Source organism: Dunckerocampus dactyliophorus, chromosome 5 (genome assembly GCF_027744805.1).
Source record: "Dunckerocampus dactyliophorus isolate RoL2022-P2 chromosome 5, RoL_Ddac_1.1, whole genome shotgun sequence".
Classification (NCBI taxonomy): Eukaryota; Metazoa; Chordata; class Actinopteri; order Syngnathiformes; family Syngnathidae; genus Dunckerocampus; species Dunckerocampus dactyliophorus.
The window spans coordinates 7,341,520-7,360,479 of record NC_072823.1 but is presented as its reverse complement, the minus strand read 5'-3'; the positions used below and the strand labels follow the sequence as shown (position 1 = coordinate 7,360,479).

The 18,960-nt window shown below is 42.2% G+C and overlaps 51 non-coding genes across 51 annotated transcripts; all 51 read right to left on the bottom strand.

The window, feature by feature from the left end:
- Positions 1–4,503: 4,503 nt before the first annotated feature.
- On the bottom strand, positions 4,504–4,575 carry trnag-ucc (transfer RNA glycine (anticodon UCC)). The gene has a single exon. It is a non-coding gene; the product is annotated as a tRNA-Gly (tRNA).
- Positions 4,576–4,683: 108 nt separating this feature from the next.
- trnag-ucc (transfer RNA glycine (anticodon UCC)) lies at positions 4,684–4,755 on the bottom strand. The gene has a single exon. It is a non-coding gene; the product is annotated as a tRNA-Gly (tRNA).
- A 108-nt stretch (positions 4,756–4,863) lies between these two features.
- Positions 4,864–4,935, bottom strand: trnag-ucc (transfer RNA glycine (anticodon UCC)). The gene has a single exon. It is a non-coding gene; the product is annotated as a tRNA-Gly (tRNA).
- A 265-nt stretch (positions 4,936–5,200) lies between these two features.
- trnag-ucc (transfer RNA glycine (anticodon UCC)) lies at positions 5,201–5,272 on the bottom strand. Its single transcript has one exon. It is a non-coding gene; the product is annotated as a tRNA-Gly (tRNA).
- Positions 5,273–5,371: 99 nt separating this feature from the next.
- Positions 5,372–5,443, bottom strand: trnag-ucc (transfer RNA glycine (anticodon UCC)). Its single transcript has one exon. It is a non-coding gene; the product is annotated as a tRNA-Gly (tRNA).
- A 108-nt stretch (positions 5,444–5,551) lies between these two features.
- On the bottom strand, positions 5,552–5,623 carry trnag-ucc (transfer RNA glycine (anticodon UCC)). The gene has a single exon. It is a non-coding gene; the product is annotated as a tRNA-Gly (tRNA).
- A 99-nt stretch (positions 5,624–5,722) lies between these two features.
- trnag-ucc (transfer RNA glycine (anticodon UCC)) lies at positions 5,723–5,794 on the bottom strand. Its single transcript has one exon. It is a non-coding gene; the product is annotated as a tRNA-Gly (tRNA).
- A 95-nt stretch (positions 5,795–5,889) lies between these two features.
- On the bottom strand, positions 5,890–5,961 carry trnag-ucc (transfer RNA glycine (anticodon UCC)). Its single transcript has one exon. It is a non-coding gene; the product is annotated as a tRNA-Gly (tRNA).
- A 511-nt stretch (positions 5,962–6,472) lies between these two features.
- trnag-ucc (transfer RNA glycine (anticodon UCC)) lies at positions 6,473–6,544 on the bottom strand. The gene has a single exon. It is a non-coding gene; the product is annotated as a tRNA-Gly (tRNA).
- A 265-nt stretch (positions 6,545–6,809) lies between these two features.
- Positions 6,810–6,881, bottom strand: trnag-ucc (transfer RNA glycine (anticodon UCC)). Its single transcript has one exon. It is a non-coding gene; the product is annotated as a tRNA-Gly (tRNA).
- A 277-nt stretch (positions 6,882–7,158) lies between these two features.
- trnag-ucc (transfer RNA glycine (anticodon UCC)) lies at positions 7,159–7,230 on the bottom strand. Its single transcript has one exon. It is a non-coding gene; the product is annotated as a tRNA-Gly (tRNA).
- Positions 7,231–7,329: 99 nt separating this feature from the next.
- trnag-ucc (transfer RNA glycine (anticodon UCC)) lies at positions 7,330–7,401 on the bottom strand. Its single transcript has one exon. It is a non-coding gene; the product is annotated as a tRNA-Gly (tRNA).
- A 108-nt stretch (positions 7,402–7,509) lies between these two features.
- Positions 7,510–7,581, bottom strand: trnag-ucc (transfer RNA glycine (anticodon UCC)). The gene has a single exon. It is a non-coding gene; the product is annotated as a tRNA-Gly (tRNA).
- Positions 7,582–7,846: 265 nt separating this feature from the next.
- trnag-ucc (transfer RNA glycine (anticodon UCC)) lies at positions 7,847–7,918 on the bottom strand. The gene has a single exon. It is a non-coding gene; the product is annotated as a tRNA-Gly (tRNA).
- Positions 7,919–8,017: 99 nt separating this feature from the next.
- Positions 8,018–8,089, bottom strand: trnag-ucc (transfer RNA glycine (anticodon UCC)). The gene has a single exon. It is a non-coding gene; the product is annotated as a tRNA-Gly (tRNA).
- A 95-nt stretch (positions 8,090–8,184) lies between these two features.
- trnag-ucc (transfer RNA glycine (anticodon UCC)) lies at positions 8,185–8,256 on the bottom strand. Its single transcript has one exon. It is a non-coding gene; the product is annotated as a tRNA-Gly (tRNA).
- A 511-nt stretch (positions 8,257–8,767) lies between these two features.
- On the bottom strand, positions 8,768–8,839 carry trnag-ucc (transfer RNA glycine (anticodon UCC)). The gene has a single exon. It is a non-coding gene; the product is annotated as a tRNA-Gly (tRNA).
- Positions 8,840–9,105: 266 nt separating this feature from the next.
- trnag-ucc (transfer RNA glycine (anticodon UCC)) lies at positions 9,106–9,177 on the bottom strand. Its single transcript has one exon. It is a non-coding gene; the product is annotated as a tRNA-Gly (tRNA).
- Positions 9,178–9,688: 511 nt separating this feature from the next.
- Positions 9,689–9,760, bottom strand: trnag-ucc (transfer RNA glycine (anticodon UCC)). The gene has a single exon. It is a non-coding gene; the product is annotated as a tRNA-Gly (tRNA).
- A 265-nt stretch (positions 9,761–10,025) lies between these two features.
- Positions 10,026–10,097, bottom strand: trnag-ucc (transfer RNA glycine (anticodon UCC)). Its single transcript has one exon. It is a non-coding gene; the product is annotated as a tRNA-Gly (tRNA).
- Positions 10,098–10,374: 277 nt separating this feature from the next.
- On the bottom strand, positions 10,375–10,446 carry trnag-ucc (transfer RNA glycine (anticodon UCC)). The gene has a single exon. It is a non-coding gene; the product is annotated as a tRNA-Gly (tRNA).
- Positions 10,447–10,545: 99 nt separating this feature from the next.
- Positions 10,546–10,617, bottom strand: trnag-ucc (transfer RNA glycine (anticodon UCC)). Its single transcript has one exon. It is a non-coding gene; the product is annotated as a tRNA-Gly (tRNA).
- Positions 10,618–10,725: 108 nt separating this feature from the next.
- On the bottom strand, positions 10,726–10,797 carry trnag-ucc (transfer RNA glycine (anticodon UCC)). Its single transcript has one exon. It is a non-coding gene; the product is annotated as a tRNA-Gly (tRNA).
- A 99-nt stretch (positions 10,798–10,896) lies between these two features.
- On the bottom strand, positions 10,897–10,968 carry trnag-ucc (transfer RNA glycine (anticodon UCC)). Its single transcript has one exon. It is a non-coding gene; the product is annotated as a tRNA-Gly (tRNA).
- Positions 10,969–11,063: 95 nt separating this feature from the next.
- Positions 11,064–11,135, bottom strand: trnag-ucc (transfer RNA glycine (anticodon UCC)). Its single transcript has one exon. It is a non-coding gene; the product is annotated as a tRNA-Gly (tRNA).
- Positions 11,136–11,646: 511 nt separating this feature from the next.
- Positions 11,647–11,718, bottom strand: trnag-ucc (transfer RNA glycine (anticodon UCC)). Its single transcript has one exon. It is a non-coding gene; the product is annotated as a tRNA-Gly (tRNA).
- A 266-nt stretch (positions 11,719–11,984) lies between these two features.
- trnag-ucc (transfer RNA glycine (anticodon UCC)) lies at positions 11,985–12,056 on the bottom strand. Its single transcript has one exon. It is a non-coding gene; the product is annotated as a tRNA-Gly (tRNA).
- Positions 12,057–12,567: 511 nt separating this feature from the next.
- trnag-ucc (transfer RNA glycine (anticodon UCC)) lies at positions 12,568–12,639 on the bottom strand. The gene has a single exon. It is a non-coding gene; the product is annotated as a tRNA-Gly (tRNA).
- Positions 12,640–12,904: 265 nt separating this feature from the next.
- Positions 12,905–12,976, bottom strand: trnag-ucc (transfer RNA glycine (anticodon UCC)). Its single transcript has one exon. It is a non-coding gene; the product is annotated as a tRNA-Gly (tRNA).
- Positions 12,977–13,253: 277 nt separating this feature from the next.
- trnag-ucc (transfer RNA glycine (anticodon UCC)) lies at positions 13,254–13,325 on the bottom strand. The gene has a single exon. It is a non-coding gene; the product is annotated as a tRNA-Gly (tRNA).
- A 99-nt stretch (positions 13,326–13,424) lies between these two features.
- On the bottom strand, positions 13,425–13,496 carry trnag-ucc (transfer RNA glycine (anticodon UCC)). Its single transcript has one exon. It is a non-coding gene; the product is annotated as a tRNA-Gly (tRNA).
- A 108-nt stretch (positions 13,497–13,604) lies between these two features.
- Positions 13,605–13,676, bottom strand: trnag-ucc (transfer RNA glycine (anticodon UCC)). The gene has a single exon. It is a non-coding gene; the product is annotated as a tRNA-Gly (tRNA).
- Positions 13,677–13,941: 265 nt separating this feature from the next.
- trnag-ucc (transfer RNA glycine (anticodon UCC)) lies at positions 13,942–14,013 on the bottom strand. Its single transcript has one exon. It is a non-coding gene; the product is annotated as a tRNA-Gly (tRNA).
- Positions 14,014–14,290: 277 nt separating this feature from the next.
- On the bottom strand, positions 14,291–14,362 carry trnag-ucc (transfer RNA glycine (anticodon UCC)). Its single transcript has one exon. It is a non-coding gene; the product is annotated as a tRNA-Gly (tRNA).
- A 99-nt stretch (positions 14,363–14,461) lies between these two features.
- Positions 14,462–14,533, bottom strand: trnag-ucc (transfer RNA glycine (anticodon UCC)). Its single transcript has one exon. It is a non-coding gene; the product is annotated as a tRNA-Gly (tRNA).
- Positions 14,534–14,641: 108 nt separating this feature from the next.
- On the bottom strand, positions 14,642–14,713 carry trnag-ucc (transfer RNA glycine (anticodon UCC)). The gene has a single exon. It is a non-coding gene; the product is annotated as a tRNA-Gly (tRNA).
- Positions 14,714–14,978: 265 nt separating this feature from the next.
- On the bottom strand, positions 14,979–15,050 carry trnag-ucc (transfer RNA glycine (anticodon UCC)). Its single transcript has one exon. It is a non-coding gene; the product is annotated as a tRNA-Gly (tRNA).
- Positions 15,051–15,149: 99 nt separating this feature from the next.
- trnag-ucc (transfer RNA glycine (anticodon UCC)) lies at positions 15,150–15,221 on the bottom strand. Its single transcript has one exon. It is a non-coding gene; the product is annotated as a tRNA-Gly (tRNA).
- Positions 15,222–15,329: 108 nt separating this feature from the next.
- On the bottom strand, positions 15,330–15,401 carry trnag-ucc (transfer RNA glycine (anticodon UCC)). The gene has a single exon. It is a non-coding gene; the product is annotated as a tRNA-Gly (tRNA).
- Positions 15,402–15,666: 265 nt separating this feature from the next.
- On the bottom strand, positions 15,667–15,738 carry trnag-ucc (transfer RNA glycine (anticodon UCC)). Its single transcript has one exon. It is a non-coding gene; the product is annotated as a tRNA-Gly (tRNA).
- Positions 15,739–15,837: 99 nt separating this feature from the next.
- Positions 15,838–15,909, bottom strand: trnag-ucc (transfer RNA glycine (anticodon UCC)). The gene has a single exon. It is a non-coding gene; the product is annotated as a tRNA-Gly (tRNA).
- Positions 15,910–16,004: 95 nt separating this feature from the next.
- Positions 16,005–16,076, bottom strand: trnag-ucc (transfer RNA glycine (anticodon UCC)). The gene has a single exon. It is a non-coding gene; the product is annotated as a tRNA-Gly (tRNA).
- Positions 16,077–16,587: 511 nt separating this feature from the next.
- On the bottom strand, positions 16,588–16,659 carry trnag-ucc (transfer RNA glycine (anticodon UCC)). Its single transcript has one exon. It is a non-coding gene; the product is annotated as a tRNA-Gly (tRNA).
- Positions 16,660–16,924: 265 nt separating this feature from the next.
- trnag-ucc (transfer RNA glycine (anticodon UCC)) lies at positions 16,925–16,996 on the bottom strand. The gene has a single exon. It is a non-coding gene; the product is annotated as a tRNA-Gly (tRNA).
- Positions 16,997–17,273: 277 nt separating this feature from the next.
- Positions 17,274–17,345, bottom strand: trnag-ucc (transfer RNA glycine (anticodon UCC)). Its single transcript has one exon. It is a non-coding gene; the product is annotated as a tRNA-Gly (tRNA).
- Positions 17,346–17,444: 99 nt separating this feature from the next.
- On the bottom strand, positions 17,445–17,516 carry trnag-ucc (transfer RNA glycine (anticodon UCC)). Its single transcript has one exon. It is a non-coding gene; the product is annotated as a tRNA-Gly (tRNA).
- Positions 17,517–17,624: 108 nt separating this feature from the next.
- trnag-ucc (transfer RNA glycine (anticodon UCC)) lies at positions 17,625–17,696 on the bottom strand. Its single transcript has one exon. It is a non-coding gene; the product is annotated as a tRNA-Gly (tRNA).
- A 265-nt stretch (positions 17,697–17,961) lies between these two features.
- On the bottom strand, positions 17,962–18,033 carry trnag-ucc (transfer RNA glycine (anticodon UCC)). The gene has a single exon. It is a non-coding gene; the product is annotated as a tRNA-Gly (tRNA).
- Positions 18,034–18,131: 98 nt separating this feature from the next.
- trnag-ucc (transfer RNA glycine (anticodon UCC)) lies at positions 18,132–18,203 on the bottom strand. The gene has a single exon. It is a non-coding gene; the product is annotated as a tRNA-Gly (tRNA).
- A 95-nt stretch (positions 18,204–18,298) lies between these two features.
- Positions 18,299–18,370, bottom strand: trnag-ucc (transfer RNA glycine (anticodon UCC)). The gene has a single exon. It is a non-coding gene; the product is annotated as a tRNA-Gly (tRNA).
- A 277-nt stretch (positions 18,371–18,647) lies between these two features.
- Positions 18,648–18,719, bottom strand: trnag-ucc (transfer RNA glycine (anticodon UCC)). The gene has a single exon. It is a non-coding gene; the product is annotated as a tRNA-Gly (tRNA).
- Between the last annotated feature and the right edge of the window lie 241 nt (positions 18,720–18,960).

Genomic DNA, 18,960 nt, shown 5'->3' with positions numbered 1-18,960 from the left:
CACGATAAAACTCAAATGAACACAAGGCAAACTCCCTCACTTTCTGTCAGTCTCCCCTCTCAGTATCCAGTCCAGGGTTGGGCGGTACTGCAAATGTTGGTGCATCGATCTGATACCAAGTACATACTGGTCCAGTGTTGCTGATACCGATACTGATACCAATACTTTTTACTTTAATTTGTTGATCATGGTTATAACCACAATAAAATAAAGGACAAAGATGAACAAACCAATATCTTTATTAAGACACTAATTTCTGAACAATTTATATACAGCCTAGGTTCCCAAAGTGGGGTACGCGTAACCCCAGGGGTACACCCATTGTCTTAGGGGGTATGTGAAGAAATATTAACAACAATTCGCGCCTAACACTCACAATTACAAGTGCTCCTGAACGCCTCACGGCGCGAGGAGAATGGAGCAGAAAGGAGACAGAGCATGAAGTTGTTCATTACTCTGTGTTCATCATATGAGCAAATAAGTAAGTTTGATTATTATTCTGTGCATTAAGACCGTTTAATCTTGTAGATTTCATTTATATTGGTGTTGCAATCCCTTAACGGTGTGAACCTATCACTGTGAGCGGGGATTCCCCCAAAAATGAGGGTTTATCGTTTGTTGTACTAATGTTTATACCTCGGACACTGCTTTATCATAGTCGTTAAACTTTCCCCTTCAAGTTGGTATTCAATTAACATGCAGACTTAACCCATAGCCATCGTGAGTGGACAAAAAAAGGGAAGTTCAAATTCAACCCTAAATAGGACGATGACTTTATGAGGATTCTTGTGAAACTTTATCAAAATGTGACCAAGCAAAATACACATTTTTGACCGGGAAGTACAATAAAATTAATGAACCACTTAATTATGTTCAATATTTCAAGTTAATTCAGATAAAAAGGTTTATGTTTCTTAAGTTTGTAGGAGTAGGGGGTACATAGCTTCAGATCAAATATATGAAGGGGTACGCAAGTGTAAAACGTTTGGGACCCACTGATATACAGTCTGGGCAGGGGTGTCCAAAGTGTGGCCTGGGCAGGGGTGTTTTTAGTCATTTGGGGGTCCAAGGTAAACCTAGTCAATGAGGCCCTCCAGATACTTTTTTAAATTTATTTTTTACAAAAGGTGAATTTGTAATGTAGGCCACTTTTCTTCCTGCTTTTGAAATCTGTTACGATTATCTGTCAGCTAGTTGCTAGCCTACATAGCCATGTTTATATACCCGCCCAAAAACGAATTGAAATATTAAGGTTTATCGTAAATATTAAGGTTTATCGTCTTCTAACAAGTGTAAATATGACAAAATTATCCTATTTCCTGAACTAGATAAAATCCTTAAAATCCTCCTGGGGGATTATTACAGTATTACCTAACAAGTGAATCATCTCAACGCTTTTACTGTAACTGATAACAACGTTAAGTGACATTTAATCTAGTTTACTGCTTCAATACTGTGATGAAAAGCGTCACTCTCAGCTTCATCTACTGCATTCTCGTCGGCTGACACTGACAGTAGCGGTGCTGCTACGTTTGTTGTGACCGAGGACACTAGAATTGAATAGGACAATCGATCGGAACCAAAGGAAAGAGAGGTGAACGGGGCTAGGTGGACAACAGTGTACAATGTATTCACTAGCTCTGGAATATATGTGTATATACATATAAATGTGTAAAAATTTATTATACTGCAGAAATGTGACCTACATGTAGATGTCAATAAAAAAATGAGCAGCAGTATGAAATAAACTTTTTCTTTCTTTATTTGACTTTTTTCCTTCATTACAGTGTTACCAACGTTTAAAAATCAACTTACAAAATAACAATACTTATACGGATAATTAACTGGAAGTATTTACACAATGCAACATTTATCTCAGTAATGGCATTGTTAATACATTTGACAGACTACAACCTAAATCATCATCATCAGTCCCACATAATATAGATTATAGACGATATCAAATATATATATGTAAATATCCATATATGGATCACTCCACCCACCTCTAAATAGTCCATATTTTTATGGTGGGTTTATTATAAGAGAGAGACAGAACGTTTCGAAAAAATTATGTAAGTTATAAATTAAAGTTAATCAAAGTTAATGCGGTAATAACGAGTTACCAGAAATTCCCTTTAACGCCACTATTTTTTTGATGCGCGACTAACGTTTGCACTTCCTGTTTGATCTCCAGCCCGCACCATTGTTACAGAAAAAACAGTGGTGTTGGAGTTAATGTTGAGCCACAAGTGGGAACAAATATTGAGCAGAAATGGACAAACAAAAGGGTATTTTGAAGGGTATTCTGATGGCTCTTTAGGCAAGACCAAAGTTATTTTTAATCTACTGTCGCTGTGAGTTGAATTGTCACCGGAGAACGGCGAGTCTCAAATGCAACTCGAGAAACTGCTGGAGCACTGCAGGTGTTTTTTTTAAATTGTCATTTATACAGCGGTACCTTGGCATATGACTTTTTTTTATTTACAAGCCATCTCTCAGCTGCGAGCTAAAATGTGGATTACGTGCTCCTAGTTACTGGCATTTGGGGGGCTTGTGTCACAAAAGCAAGCATACACACAGTGCTCAATGCGATGGTAATAAAGGCTCGTGAGGGAATTTATTAGTATCATTATTACTTATTAGCGATTTATTAGCGTTTGTGGTTGAACTGCAGTGTTTGTCACAGAGGACAATAAAAGTGTGTCTAAAAGAGGGTTTGTGTGTGTATGTCTCTGTAAAAGAGTGTTTGGAAGTGAAGTAAAAGCTATAGCCTGATTGCACTACATTATATGGCGCAGTCCTAGTTCTGTAAACTACTGACTGTTCTTGAGCACTTTATTATTTGTAAATTGTCAATAATTAATTTTTTAACACCCTTTTTTCATTTCTGTTAGTTAGTGGGTGTTTTTGCAAACCTTTATTTGTAATGTTAGCCACAACTTTATTTTGTGAGATTATTTGTTTGAAGAGAATGATATTTGAGTGGTGGGACAGTTCACCATACCAATGTCTACTTGTTGTACATTGTGTTTTTTTGCATTGAGGTCCAGTTTGGGGTTGAGCTGAATAAAAAAACAGAATGAAAATTTGCATAAAGCAAACATTATCCAGTCTCATGTTGATGTATTAAAAATGTTAAAATAATTTTTCAAAGGTATACTTATCATAGATAAAAATGTCTTCCTATCTGCAATGAATTGTGATTAATTATGAGTTACTATGGACAAGATGCAATTAATCGCATTTAAAAATGTTAATCGATTGACAACCCTATTATAAATTACTTTGTATTTATACCTGACATAGTGCTTGGTGAAGAAATGTTGCACTTCATGTCACTGTTTCATAAAACACGCCAAAAAACAAGTTTCTTTGAAAGCTATAGAATGTAAAATGCAACCACATTTTTTCAGTCACAGTAAGATTTACGGTATTTTGCCCATGCCTGCTCATACAGTATGTGCAGGGACTATAGGTAGAAATATGATTTTTAGATTACATTATGCAACAATGTCCTTCCTGGACATTTGACTCATATCATACTGTATACTATCTTGTAAAACTATCTTGTACAGATTAGTCTTAGTTTCTTATTTTTAAACACTTCACTTTTAGGGGGGAGTCACGGAAAACTGCAATATTATTCTAAATAATGGCCAAATCCAAAATGTTGAAGTTAAATCAGACTTGTTTTCCTTGTGAAGCAGTTCCAGGAAACTGTCCATCTTGCATGATTGTTTACACAGAACCAAGATCCCAAAACTCTCAGTCCTGACACTTTAAATTTAGAAGCTTCCAAAACACAGCCTTGATATCCGTATTCAAGCATATTTTTAGATTTTAAGGCTAAAAAAATAGACACAGAATCAAGCGAAAGAAAAGCAGGAATCTTGTAGAGCACAAGCTGCCAAGCTCTGAGGGGAAAGTATGTGTCTAACTTGATAATGAGCATAAGATACTGGGCTCAGAGGTCAGATCTCACAGTAAACATTGGCTGGGAATCGAATCCAGGTCAACTGCTTGGAAGGCAGCTATGTTAGCCACTATACCACCAATGCTACAAGGCCAGCTACTGTTCAACCAAAACATCAGGCATGACAGGTCCATGACCGAATAGAATGTGTGGAGAATAAAACTGGTAAGCTCAATTTAAGGTGTGCATTGGCTTGGAATCGAGGCCAGGTCAACTGCTTGGAACGCAGCTATGTTAGCCACTATACCACCAATGCTACAAGGTAGGCTGCTGTTCAACCAAAACATCAGGCATGACAGGTCCATGAGCGACGAGAATGTGTGGAGAATAAAAACGTGGAAAATGGGAAGTTTGATTTAAGGTTTGCACTAGCTGGGAATCGAACCCAGCTGGGAACGCAGCTATGTTAGCCACTATACCACCAATGCTCTGAGTAAATGTGCTATTTGACCAGAAAATCGGTTACTGACAGGTCCATGCGAGAATAGTTGTTCAACCAACATCTGCAATAAATTCAACTTTAACATTGCATTGGCTGGGAATCGAAACCAGGTCAACTGCTTGGAAAGCAGCTATGTTAGCCACTATACCACCAATGCTACGAGATCAGCTATAGTTCAACCAAAACATCAGGCATGACAGGTGAATGAGCGGATTGAATGTGTGGAGAAGAAAACCGTGGACACTGGTAAGTTGGATTTAAGGTTTGCATTGGCTGGGAATTGAACCCAGGTCAACTGCTTGGAAGGCAGCTATGTTAGCCACTATACCACCAATGCTACGAGGTCAGCTATAGTTCAACCAAAACATCAGGCATGACAGGTCCATGAGCTAATAAAATATGTGGAGAATAAAAACGTGGAAAATGGTAAGCTAGATTTAAGGTTTGCATTGGCTGGGAATCGAACCCAGGTCAACTGCTTGGAAGGCAGCTATGTTAGCCACTATACCACCAATGCTACGAGTTGATGTGCTGTTTGACCAGAAAATCGGTTATTGACAGGCCCATGAGAGAATAGTTGTTCAACCAGCATCTGCAATAAATTCAACTTTAACATTGCATTGGCTGGGAATCGAATCCAGGTCAACTGCTTGGAAAGCAGCTATGTTAGCCACATACCACCAATGCTACGAGGTCAGCTATAGTTCAACCAAAACATCAGGCATGACAGGTGAATGAGCGGATTAGAAAACCGTGGACACTGGTAAGTTGGATTTAAGGTTTGCATTGGCTGGGAATCGAACCCAGGTCAACTGCTTGGAAGGCAGCTATGTTAGCCACTATACCACCAATGCTACGAGCAGATGTGCTGTTTGACCAGAAAATCGGTTATTGACAGGTCCATGAGAGAATAGTTGTTCAACCAGCATCTGCAATAAATTCAACTTTAACATTGCATTGGCTGGGAATCGAATCCAGGTCAACTGCTTGGAAAGCAGCTATGTTAGCCACTATACCACCAATGCTACGAGGTCAGCTATAGTTCAACCAAAACATCAGGCATGACAGGTGAATGAGCGGATTGAATGTGTGGAGAAGAAAACCGTGGACACTGGTAAGTTCGATTTAAGGTTTGCATTGGCTGGGAATCGAACCCAAGTCAACTGCTTGGAAGGCAGCTATGTTAGCCACTATACCACCAATGCTACGAGTTGATGTGCTGTTTGACCAGAAAATCGGTTATTGACAGGTCCATGAGAGAATAGTTGTTCAACCAGCATCTGCAATAAATTCAACTTTAACATTGCATTGGCTGGGAATCGAATCCAGGTCAACTGCTTGGAAAGCAGCTATGTTAGCCACTATACCACCAATGCTACGAGGTCAGCTATAGTTCAACCAAAACATCAGGCATGACAGGTGAATGAGCGGATTAGAAAACCGTGGGCACTGGTAAGTTGGATTTAAGGTTTGCATTGGCTGGGAATCGAATCCAGGTCAACTGCTTGGAAGGCAGCTATGTTAGCCACTATACCACCAATGCTACGAGTAGATGTGCTGTTTGACCAGAAAATTGGTCATTGACAGGTCCATGAGAAAATAGCTACTCAGGACAACTGTGATCGCCATACTTGAACATTTGCAATTAAGTTTCCATCGGTCATTGCATTTTTAAACATGTGCAATAAATTAAACTTTACCATTGCAGTGGGTGGGTATCGAACCCAGGTCAACTGCTTGGAAAGCAGCTATGTTAGCCACTATACCACCAATGCTCTGAGTAGATGTGCTATTTTACCAGAAAATCGGTTACTGACAGGTCCATGAGAGAATAGTTGTTCAACCAACATCTGCAATAAATTCAACTTTAACATTGCATTGGCTGGGAATCGAATCCAGGTCAACTGCTTGGAAAGCAGCTATGTTAGCCACTATATCACCAATGCTACGAGGTCAGCTATAGTTCAACCAAAACATCAGGCATGACAGGTGAATGAGCGGATTGAATGTGTGGAGAATAAAAACGTGGAAAATGGTAAGCTAGATTTAAGGTTTGCATTGGCTGGGAATCGAACCCAGGTCAACTGCTTGGAAGGCAGCTATGTTAGCCACTATACCACCAATGCTACGAGTTGATGTGCTGTTTGACCAGAAAATCGGTTATTGACAGGCCCATGAGCGAATAGTTGTTCAACCAGCATCTGCAATAAATTCAACTTTAACATTGCATTGGCTGGGAATCGAATCGAGGTCAACTGCTTGGAAAGCAGCTATGTTAGCCACATACCACCAATGCTACGAGGTCAGCTATAGTTCAACCAAAACATCAGGCATGACAGGTGAATGAGCGGATTAGAAAACCGTGGACACTGGTAAGTTGGATTTAAGGTTTGCATTGGCTGGGAATCGAACCCAGGTCAACTGCTTGGAAGGCAGCTATGTTAGCCACTATACCACCAATGCTACGAGCAGATGTGCTGTTTGACCAGAAAATCGTTACTGACAGGTCCATGAGAGAATAGTTGTTCAACCAGCATCTGCAATAAATTCAACTTTAACATTGCATTGGCTGGGAATCGAATACAGGTCACTGCTTGGAAAGCAGCTATGTTAGCCACTATACCACCAATGCTACGAGGTCAGCTATAGTTCAACCAAAACATCAGGCATGACAGGTGAATGAGCGGATTGAATGTGTGGAGAAGAAAACCGTGGACACTGGTAAGTTCGATTTAAGGTTTGCATTGGCTGGGAATCGAACCCAGGTCAACTGCTTGGAAGGCAGCTATGTTAGCCACTATACCACCAATGCTACGAGCAGATGTGCTGTTTGACCAGAAAATCGGTTATTGACAGGTCCATGAGAGAATAGTTGTTCAACCAGCATCTGCAATAAATTCAACTTTAACATTGCATTGGCTGGGAATCGAATCCAGGTCAACTGCTTGGAAAGCAGCTATGTTAGCCACTATACCACCAATGCTACGAGGTCAGCTATAGTTCAACCAAAACATCAGGCATGACAGGTCCATGAGCTAATAAAATATGTGGAGAATAAAAACGTGGAAAATGGTAAGCTAGATTTAATGTTTGCATTGGCTGGGAATCGAACCCAGGTCAACTGCTTGGAAGGCAGCTATGTTAGCCACTATACCACCAATGCTACGAGTTGATGTGCTGTTTGACCAGAAAATCGGTTATTGACAGGCCCATGAGAGAATAGTTGTTCAACCAGCATCTGCAATAAATTCAACTTTAACATTGCATTGGCTGGGAATCGAATCCAGGTCAACTGCTTGGAAAGCAGCTATGTTAGCCACATACCACCAATGCTACGAGGTCAGCTATAGTTCAACCAAAACATCAGGCATGACAGGTGAATGAGCGGATTAGAAAACCGTGGACACTGGTAAGTTGGATTTAAGGTTTGCATTGGCTGGGAATCGAACCCAGGTCAACTGCTTGGAAGGCAGCTATGTTAGCCACTATACCACCAATGCTACGAGCAGATGTGCTGTTTGACCAGAAAATCGGTTATTGACAGGTCCATGAGAGAATAGTTGTTCAACCAGCATCTGCAATAAATTCAACTTTAACATTGCATTGGCTGGGAATCGAATCCAGGTCAACTGCTTGGAAAGCAGCTATGTTAGCCACTATACCACCAATGCTACGAGGTCAGCTATAGTTCAACCAAAACATCAGGCATGACAGGTGAATGAGCGGATTAGAAAACCGTGGGCACTGGTAAGTTGGATTTAAGGTTTGCATTGGCTGGGAATCGAATCCAGGTCAACTGCTTGGAAGGCAGCTATGTTAGCCACTATACCACCAATGCTACGAGTAGATGTGCTGTTTGACCAGAAAATTGGTCATTGACAGGTCCATGAGAAAATAGCTACTCAGGACAACTGTGATCGCCATACTTGAACATTTGCAATTAAGTTTCCATCGGTCATTGCATTTTTAAACATGTGCAATAAATTAAACTTTACCATTGCAGTGGGTGGGAATCGAACCCAGGTCAACTGCTTGGAAAGCAGCTATGTTAGCCACTATACCACCAATGCTCTGAGTAGATGTGCTATTTTACCAGAAAATCGGTTACTGACAGGTCCATGAGAGAATAGTTGTTCAACCAACATCTGCAATAAATTCAACTTTAACATTGCATTGGCTGGGAATCGAATCCAGGTCAACTGCTTGGAAAGCAGCTATGTTAGCCACTATATCACCAATGCTACGAGGTCAGCTATAGTTCAACCAAAACATCAGGCATGACAGGTGAATGAGCGGATTGAATGTGTGGAGAAGAAAACCGTGGACACTGGTAAGTTCGATTTAAGGTTTGCATTGGCTGGGAATCGAACCCAGGTCAACTGCTTGGAAGGCAGCTATGTTAGCCACTATACCACCAATGCTACGAGCAGATGTGCTGTTTGACCAGAAAATCGGTTATTGACAGGTCCATGAGAGAATAGTTGTTCAACCAGCATCTGCAATAAATTCAACTTTAACATTGCATTGGCTGGGAATCGAATCCAGGTCAACTGCTTGGAAAGCAGCTATGTTAGCCACGATACCACCAATGCTACGAGGTCAGCTATAGTTCAACCAAAACATCAGGCATGACAGGTGAATGAGCGGATTAGAAAACCGTGGGCACTGGTAAGTTGGATTTAAGGTTTGCATTGGCTGGGAATCGAATCCAGGTCAACTGCTTGGAAGGCAGCTATGTTAGCCGCTATACCACCAATGCTACGAGTAGATGTGCTGTTTGACCAGAAAATTGGTCATTGACAGGTCCATGAGAAAATAGCTACTCAGGACAACTGTGATCGCCATACTTGAACATTTGCAATTAAGTTTCCATCGGTCATTGCATTTTTAAACATGTGCAATAAATTAAACTTTACCATTGCAGTGGGTGGGTATCGAACCCAGGTCAACTGCTTGGAAAGCAGCTATGTTAGCCACTATACCACCAATGCTCTGAGTAGATGTGCTATTTTACCAGAAAATCGGTTACTGACAGGTCCATGAGAGAATAGTTGTTCAACCAACATCTGCAATAAATTCAACTTTAACATTGCATTGGCTGGGAATCGAATCCAGGTCAACTGCTTGGAAAGCAGCTATGTTAGCCACTATATCACCAATGCTACGAGGTCAGCTATAGTTCAACCAAAACATCAGGCATGACAGGTGAATGAGCGGATTGAATGTGTGGAGAATAAAAACGTGGAAAATGGTAAGCTAGATTTAAGGTTTGCATTGGCTGGGAATCGAACCTAGGTCAACTGCTTGGAAGGCAGCTATGTTAGCCACTATACCACCAATGCTACGAGTTGATGTGCTGTTTGACCAGAAAATCGGTTATTGACAGGCCCATGAGCGAATAGTTGTTCAACCAGCATCTGCAATAAATTCAACTTTAACATTGCATTGGCTGGGAATCGAATCGAGGTCAACTGCTTGGAAAGCAGCTATGTTAGCCACATACCACCAATGCTACGAGGTCAGCTATAGTTCAACCAAAACATCAGGCATGACAGGTGAATGAGCGGATTAGAAAACCGTGGACACTGGTAAGTTGGATTTAAGGTTTGCATTGGCTGGGAATCGAACCCAGGTCAACTGCTTGGAAGGCAGCTATGTTAGCCACTATACCACCAATGCTACGAGCAGATGTGCTGTTTGACCAGAAAATCGTTACTGACAGGTCCATGAGAGAATAGTTGTTCAACCAGCATCTGCAATAAATTCAACTTTAACATTGCATTGGCTGGGAATCGAATACAGGTCACTGCTTGGAAAGCAGCTATGTTAGCCACTATACCACCAATGCTACGAGGTCAGCTATAGTTCAACCAAAACATCAGGCATGACAGGTGAATGAGCGGATTGAATGTGTGGAGGAGAAAACCGTGGACACTGGTAAGTTCGATTTAAGGTTTGCATTGGCTGGGAATCGAACCCAGCTCAACTGCTTGGAAGGCAGCTATGTTAGCCACTATACCACCAATGCTACGAGCAGATGTGCTGTTTGACCAGAAAATCGGTTATTGACAGGTCCATGAGAGAATAGTTGTTCAACCAGCATCTGCAATAAATTCAACTTTAACATTGCATTGGCTGGGAATCGAATCCAGGTCAACTGCTTGGAAAGCAGCTATGTTAGCCACTATACCACCAATGCTACGAGGTCAGCTATAGTTCAACCAAAACATCAGGCATGACAGGTCCATGAGCTAATAAAATATGTGGAGAATAAAAACGTGGAAAATGGTAAGCTAGATTTAAGGTTTGCATTGGCTGGGAATCGAACCCAGGTCAACTGCTTGGAAGGCAGCTATGTTAGCCACTATACCACCAATGCTACGAGTTGATGTGCTGTTTGACCAGAAAATCGGTTATTGACAGGCCCATGAGAGAATAGTTGTTCAACCAGCATCTGCAATAAATTCAACTTTAACATTGCATTGGCTGGGAATCGAATCCAGGTCAACTGCTTGGAAAGCAGCTATGTTAGCCACTATACCACCAATGCTACGAGGTCAGCTATAGTTCAACCAAAACATCAGGCATGACAGGTGAATGAGCGGATTAGAAAACCGTGGGCACTGGTAAGTTGGATTTAAGGTTTGCATTGGCTGGGAATCGAATCCAGGTCAACTGCTTGGAAGGCAGCTATGTTAGCCACTATACCACCAATGCTACGAGTAGATGTGCTGTTTGACCAGAAAATTGGTCATTGACAGGTCCATGAGAAAATAGCTACTCAGGACAACTGTGATCGCCATACTTGAACATTTGCAATTAAGTTTCCATCGGTCATTGCATTTTTAAACATGTGCAATAAATTAAACTTTACCATTGCAGTGGGTGGGAATCGAACCCAGGTCAACTGCTTGGAAAGCAGCTATGTTAGCCACTATACCACCAATGCTCTGAGTAGATGTGCTATTTTACCAGAAAATCGGTTACTGACAGGTCCATGAGAGAATAGTTGTTCAACCAACATCTGCAATAAATTCAACTTTAACATTGCATTGGCTGGGAATCGAATCCAGGTCAACTGCTTGGAAAGCAGCTATGTTAGCCACTATATCACCAATGCTACGAGGTCAGCTATAGTTCAACCAAAACATCAGGCATGACAGGTGAATGAGCGGATTGAATGTGTGGAGAAGAAAACCGTGGACACTGGTAAGTTCGATTTAAGGTTTGCATTGGCTGGGAATCGAACCCAGGTCAACTGCTTGGAAGGCAGCTATGTTAGCCACTATACCACCAATGCTACGAGCAGATGTGCTGTTTGACCAGAAAATCGGTTATTGACAGGTCCATGAGAGAATAGTTGTTCAACCAGCATCTGCAATAAATTCAACTTTAACATTGCATTGGCTGGGAATCGAATCCAGGTCAACTGCTTGGAAAGCAGCTATGTTAGCCACGATACCACCAATGCTACGAGGTCAGCTATAGTTCAACCAAAACATCAGGCATGACAGGTGAATGAGCGGATTAGAAAACCGTGGGCACTGGTAAGTTGGATTTAAGGTTTGCATTGGCTGGGAATCGAATCCAGGTCAACTGCTTGGAAGGCAGCTATGTTAGCCGCTATACCACCAATGCTACGAGTAGATGTGCTGTTTGACCAGAAAATTGGTCATTGACAGGTCCATGAGAAAATAGCTACTCAGGACAACTGTGATCGCCATACTTGAACATTTGCAATTAAGTTTCCATCGGTCATTGCATTTTTAAACATGTGCAATAAATTAAACTTTACCATTGCAGTGGGTGGGTATCGAACCCAGGTCAACTGCTTGGAAAGCAGCTATGTTAGCCACTATACCACCAATGCTCTGAGTAGATGTGCTATTTTACCAGAAAATCGGTTACTGACAGGTCCATGAGAGAATAGTTGTTCAACCAACATCTGCAATAAATTCAACTTTAACATTGCATTGGCTGGGAATCGAATCCAGGTCAACTGCTTGGAAAGCAGCTATGTTAGCCACTATATCACCAATGCTACGAGGTCAGCTATAGTTCAACCAAAACATCAGGCATGACAGGTGAATGAGCGGATTGAATGTGTGGAGAATAAAAACGTGGAAAATGGTAAGCTAGATTTAAGGTTTGCATTGGCTGGGAATCGAACCTAGGTCAACTGCTTGGAAGGCAGCTATGTTAGCCACTATACCACCAATGCTACGAGTTGATGTGCTGTTTGACCAGAAAATCGGTTATTGACAGGCCCATGAGCGAATAGTTGTTCAACCAGCATCTGCAATAAATTCAACTTTAACATTGCATTGGCTGGGAATCGAATCGAGGTCAACTGCTTGGAAAGCAGCTATGTTAGCCACATACCACCAATGCTACGAGGTCAGCTATAGTTCAACCAAAACATCAGGCATGACAGGTGAATGAGCGGATTAGAAAACCGTGGACACTGGTAAGTTGGATTTAAGGTTTGCATTGGCTGGGAATCGAACCCAGGTCAACTGCTTGGAAGGCAGCTATGTTAGCCACTATACCACCAATGCTACGAGCAGATGTGCTGTTTGACCAGAAAATCGTTACTGACAGGTCCATGAGAGAATAGTTGTTCAACCAGCATCTGCAATAAATTCAACTTTAACATTGCATTGGCTGGGAATCGAATACAGGTCACTGCTTGGAAAGCAGCTATGTTAGCCACTATACCACCAATGCTACGAGGTCAGCTATAGTTCAACCAAAACATCAGGCATGACAGGTGAATGAGCGGATTGAATGTGTGGAGGAGAAAACCGTGGACACTGGTAAGTTCGATTTAAGGTTTGCATTGGCTGGGAATCGAACCCAGCTCAACTGCTTGGAAGGCAGCTATGTTAGCCACTATACCACCAATGCTACGAGCAGATGTGCTGTTTGACCAGAAAATCGGTTATTGACAGGTCCATGAGAGAATAGTTGTTCAACCAGCATCTGCAATAAATTCAACTTTAACATTGCATTGGCTGGGAATCGAATCCAGGTCAACTGCTTGGAAAGCAGCTATGTTAGCCACTATACCACCAATGCTACGAGGTCAGCTATAGTTCAACCAAAACATCAGGCATGACAGGTCCATGAGCTAATAAAATATGTGGAGAATAAAAACGTGGAAAATGGTAAGCTAGATTTAAGGTTTGCATTGGCTGGGAATCGAACCCAGGTCAACTGCTTGGAAGGCAGCTATGTTAGCCACTATACCACCAATGCTACGAGTTGATGTGCTGTTTGACCAGAAAATCGGTTATTGACAGGCCCATGAGAGAATAGTTGTTCAACCAGCATCTGCAATAAATTCAACTTTAACATTGCATTGGCTGGGAATCGAATCCAGGTCAACTGCTTGGAAAGCAGCTATGTTAGCCACATACCACCAATGCTACGAGGTCAGCTATAGTTCAACCAAAACATCAGGCATGACAGGTGAATGAGCGGATTAGAAAACCGTGGACACTGGTAAGTTGGATTTAAGGTTTGCATTGGCTGGGAATCGAACCCAGGTCAACTGCTTGGAAGGCAGCTATGTTAGCCACTATACCACCAATGCTACGAGCAGATGTGCTGTTTGACCAGAAAATCGTTACTGACAGGTCCATGAGAGAATAGTTGTTCAACCAGCATCTGCAATAAATTCAACTTTAACATTGCATTGGCTGGGAATCGAATACAGGTCACTGCTTGGAAAGCAGCTATGTTAGCCACTATACCACCAATGCTACGAGGTCAGCTATAGTTCAACCAAAACATCAGGCATGACAGGTGAATGAGCGGATTGAATGTGTGGAGAAGAAAACCGTGGACACTGGTAAGTTCGATTTAAGGTTTGCATTGGCTGGGAATCGAACCCAGGTCAACTGCTTGGAAGGCAGCTATGTTAGCCACTATACCACCAATGCTACGAGCAGATGTGCTGTTTGACCAGAAAATCGGTTATTGACAGGTCCATGAGAGAATAGTTGTTCAACCAGCATCTGCAATAAATTCAACTTTAACATTGCATTGGCTGGGAATCGAATCCAGGTCAACTGCTTGGAAAGCAGCTATGTTAGCCACTATACCACCAATGCTACGAGGTCAGCTATAGTTCAACCAAAACATCAGGCATGACAGGTCCATGAGCTAATAAAATATGTGGAGAATAAAAACGTGGAAAATGGTAAGCTAGATTTAAGGTTTGCATTGGCTGGGAATCGAACCCAGGTCAACTGCTTGGAAGGCAGCTATGTTAGCCACTATACCACCAATGCTACGAGTTGATGTGCTGTTTGACCAGAAAATCGGTTATTGACAGGCCCATGAGAGAATAGTTGTTCAACCAGCATCTGCAATAAATTCAACTTTAACATTGCATTGGCTGGGAATCGAATCCAGGTCAACTGCTTGGAAAGCAGCTATGTTAGCCACATACCACCAATGCTACGAGGTCAGCTATAGTTCAACCAAAACATCAGGCATGACAGGTGAATGAGCGGATTAGAAAACCGTGGACACTGGTAAGTTGGATTTAAGGTTTGCATTGGCTGGGAATCGAACCCAGGTCAACTGCTTGGAAGGCAGCTATGTTAGCCACTATACCACCAATGCTACGAGCAGATGTGCTGTTTGACCAGAAAATCGGTTATTGACAGGTCCATGAGAGAATAGTTGTTCAACCAGCATCTGCAATAAATTCAACTTTAACATTGCATTGGCTGGGAATCGAATCCAGGTCAACTGCTTGGAAAGCAGCTATGTTAGCCACTATACCACCAATGCTACGAGGTCAGCTATAGTTCAACCAAAACATCAGGCATGACAGGTCCATGAGCTAATAAAATATGTGGAGAATAAAAACGTGGAAAATGGTAAGCTAGATTTAAGGTTTGCATTGGCTGGGAATCGAACCCAGGTCAACTGCTTGGAAGGCAGCTATGTTAGCCACTATACCACCAATGCTACGAGTTGATGTGCTGTTTGACCAGAAAATCGGTTATTGACAGGCCCATGAGAGAATAGTTGTTCAACCAGCATCTGCAATAAATTCAACTTTAACATTGCATTGGCTGGGAATCGAATCCAGGTCAACTGCTTGGAAAGCAGCTATGTTAGCCACATACCACCAATGCTACGAGGTCAGCTATAGTTCAACCAAAACATCAGGCATGACAGGTGAATGAGCGGATTAGAAAACCGTGGACACTGGTAAGTTGGATTTAAGGTTTGCATTGGCTGGGAATCGAACCCAGGTCAACTGCTTGGAAGGCAGCTATGTTAGCCACTATACCACCAATGCTACGAGCAGATGTGCTGTTTGACCAGAAAATCGGTTATTGACAGGTCCATGAGAGAATAGTTGTTCAACCAGCATCTGCAATAAATTCAACTTTAACATTGCATTGGCTGGGAATCGAATCCAGGTCAACTGCTTGGAAAGCAGCTATGTTAGCCACTATACCACCAATGCTACGAGGTCAGCTATAGTTCAACCAAAACATCAGGCATGACAGGTGAATGAGCGGATTAGAAAACCGTGGGCACTGGTAAGTTGGATTTAAGGTTTGCATTGGCTGGGAATCGAATCCAGGTCAACTGCTTGGAAGGCAGCTATGTTAGCCACTATACCACCAATGCTACGAGTAGATGTGCTGTTTGACCAGAAAATTGGTCATTGACAGGTCCATGAGAAAATAGCTACTCAGGACAACTGTGATCGCCATACTTGAACATTTGCAATTAAGTTTCCATCGGTCATTGCATTTTTAAACATGTGCAATAAATTAAACTTTACCATTGCAGTGGGTGGGTATCGAACCCAGGTCAACTGCTTGGAAAGCAGCTATGTTAGCCACTATACCACCAATGCTCTGAGTAGATGTGCTATTTTACCAGAAAATCGGTTACTGACAGGTCCATGAGAGAATAGTTGTTCAACCAACATCTGCAATAAATTCAACTTTAACATTGCATTGGCTGGGAATCGAATCCAGGTCAACTGCTTGGAAAGCAGCTATGTTAGCCACTATATCACCAATGCTACGAGGTCAGCTATAGTTCAACCAAAACATCAGGCATGACAGGTGAATGAGCGGATTGAATGTGTGGAGAATAAAAACGTGGAAAATGGTAAGCTAGATTTAAGGTTTGCATTGGCTGGGAATCGAACCCAGGTCAACTGCTTGGAAGGCAGCTATGTTAGCCACTATACCACCAATGCTACGAGTTGATGTGCTGTTTGACCAGAAAATCGGTTATTGACAGGCCCATGAGCGAATAGTTGTTCAACCAGCATCTGCAATAAATTCAACTTTAACATTGCATTGGCTGGGAATCGAATCCAGGTCAACTGCTTGGAAAGCAGCTATGTTAGCCACATACCACCAATGCTACGAGGTCAGCTATAGTTCAACCAAAACATCAGGCATGACAGGTGAATGAGCGGATTAGAAAACCGTGGACACTGGTAAGTTGGATTTAAGGTTTGCATTGGCTGGGAATCGAACCCAGGTCAACTGCTTGGAAGGCAGCTATGTTAGCCACTATACCACCAATGCTACGAGCAGATGTGCTGTTTGACCAGAAAATCGTTACTGACAGGTCCATGAGAGAATAGTTGTTCAACCAGCATCTGCAATAAATTCAACTTTAACATTGCATTGGCTGGGAATCGAATACAGGTCACTGCTTGGAAAGCAGCTATGTTAGCCACTATACCACCAATGCTACGAGGTCAGCTATAGTTCAACCAAAACATCAGGCATGACAGGTGAATGAGCGGATTAAATGTGTGGAGAAGAAAACCGTGGACACTGGTAAATTCGATTTAAGGTTTGCATTGGCTGGGAATCGAACCCAGGTCAACTGCTTGGAAGGCAGCTATGTTAGCCACTATACCACCAATGCTACGAGCAGATGTGCTGTTTGACCAGAAAATCGGTTATTGACAGGTCCATGAGAGAATAGTTGTTCAACCAGCATCTGCAATAAATTCAACTTTAACATTGCATTGGCTGGGAATCGAATCCAGGTCAACTGCTTGGAAAGCAGCTATGTTAGCCACTATACCACCAATGCTACGAGGTCAGCTATAGTTCAACCAAAACATCAGGCATGACAGGTCCATGAGCTAATAAAATATGTGGAGAATAAAAACGTGGAAAATGGTAAGCTAGATTTAAGGTTTGCATTGGCTGGGAATCGAACCCAGGTCAACTGCTTGGAAGGCAGCTATGTTAGCCACTATACCACCAATGCTACGAGTTGATGTGCTGTTTGACCAGAAAATCGGTTATTGACAGGCCCATGAGAGAATAGTTGTTCAACCAGCATCTGCAATAAATTCAACTTTAACATTGCATTGGCTGGGAATCGAATCCAGGTCAACTGCTTGGAAAGCAGCTATGTTAGCCACATACCACCAATGCTACGAGGTCAGCTATAGTTCAACCAAAACATCAGGCATGACAGGTGAATGAGCGGATTAGAAAACCGTGGACACTGGTAAATTGGATTTAAGGTTTGCATTGGCTGGGAATCGAACCCAGGTCAACTGCTTGGAAGGCAGCTATGTTAGCCACTATACCACCAATGCTACGAGCAGATGTGCTGTTTGACCAGAAAATCGTTACTGACAGGTCCATGAGAGAATAGTTGTTCAACCAGCATCTGCAATAAATTCAACTTTAACATTGCATTGGCTGGGAATCGAATCCAGGTCAACTGCTTGGAAAGCAGCTATGTTAGCCACTATACCACCAATGCTACGAGGTCAGCTATAGTTCAACCAAAACATCAGGCATGACAGGTGAATGAGCGGATTAGAAAACCGTGGGCACTGGTAAGTTGGATTTAAGGTTTGCATTGGCTGGGAATCGAATCCAGGTCAACTGCTTGGAAGGCAGCTATGTTAGCCACTATACCACCAATGCTACGAGTAGATGTGCTGTTTGACCAGAAAATCGTTACTGACAGGTCCATGAGAGAATAGTTGTTCAACCAGCATCTGCAATAAATTCAACTTTAACATTGCATTGGCTGGGAATCGAATCCAGGTCAACTGCTTGGAAAGCAGCTATGTTAGCCACATACCACCAATGCTACAAGGTCAGCTATAGTTCAACCAAAACATCAGGCATGATAGGTGAATGAGCGGATTGAATGTGTGGAGAAGAAAACCGTGGGCACTGGTAAGTTAGATTTAAGGTTTGCATTGGCTGGGAATCGATCCCAGTTCAACTGCTTGGAAGGCAGCTATGTTAGCCACTATACCACCAATGCTACGAGTAGATGTGCTGTTTGACCAGAAAATTGGTCATTGACAGGTCCATGAGAAAATAGCTACTCAGGACAACTGTGATCGCCATACTTGAACATTTGCAATTAAGTTTCCATCGGTCATTGCATTTTTAAACATGTGCAATAAATTAAACTTTACCATTGCAGTGGGTGGGTATCGAACCCAGGTCAACTGCTTGGAAAGCAGCTATGTTAGCCACTATACCACCAATGCTCTGAGTAG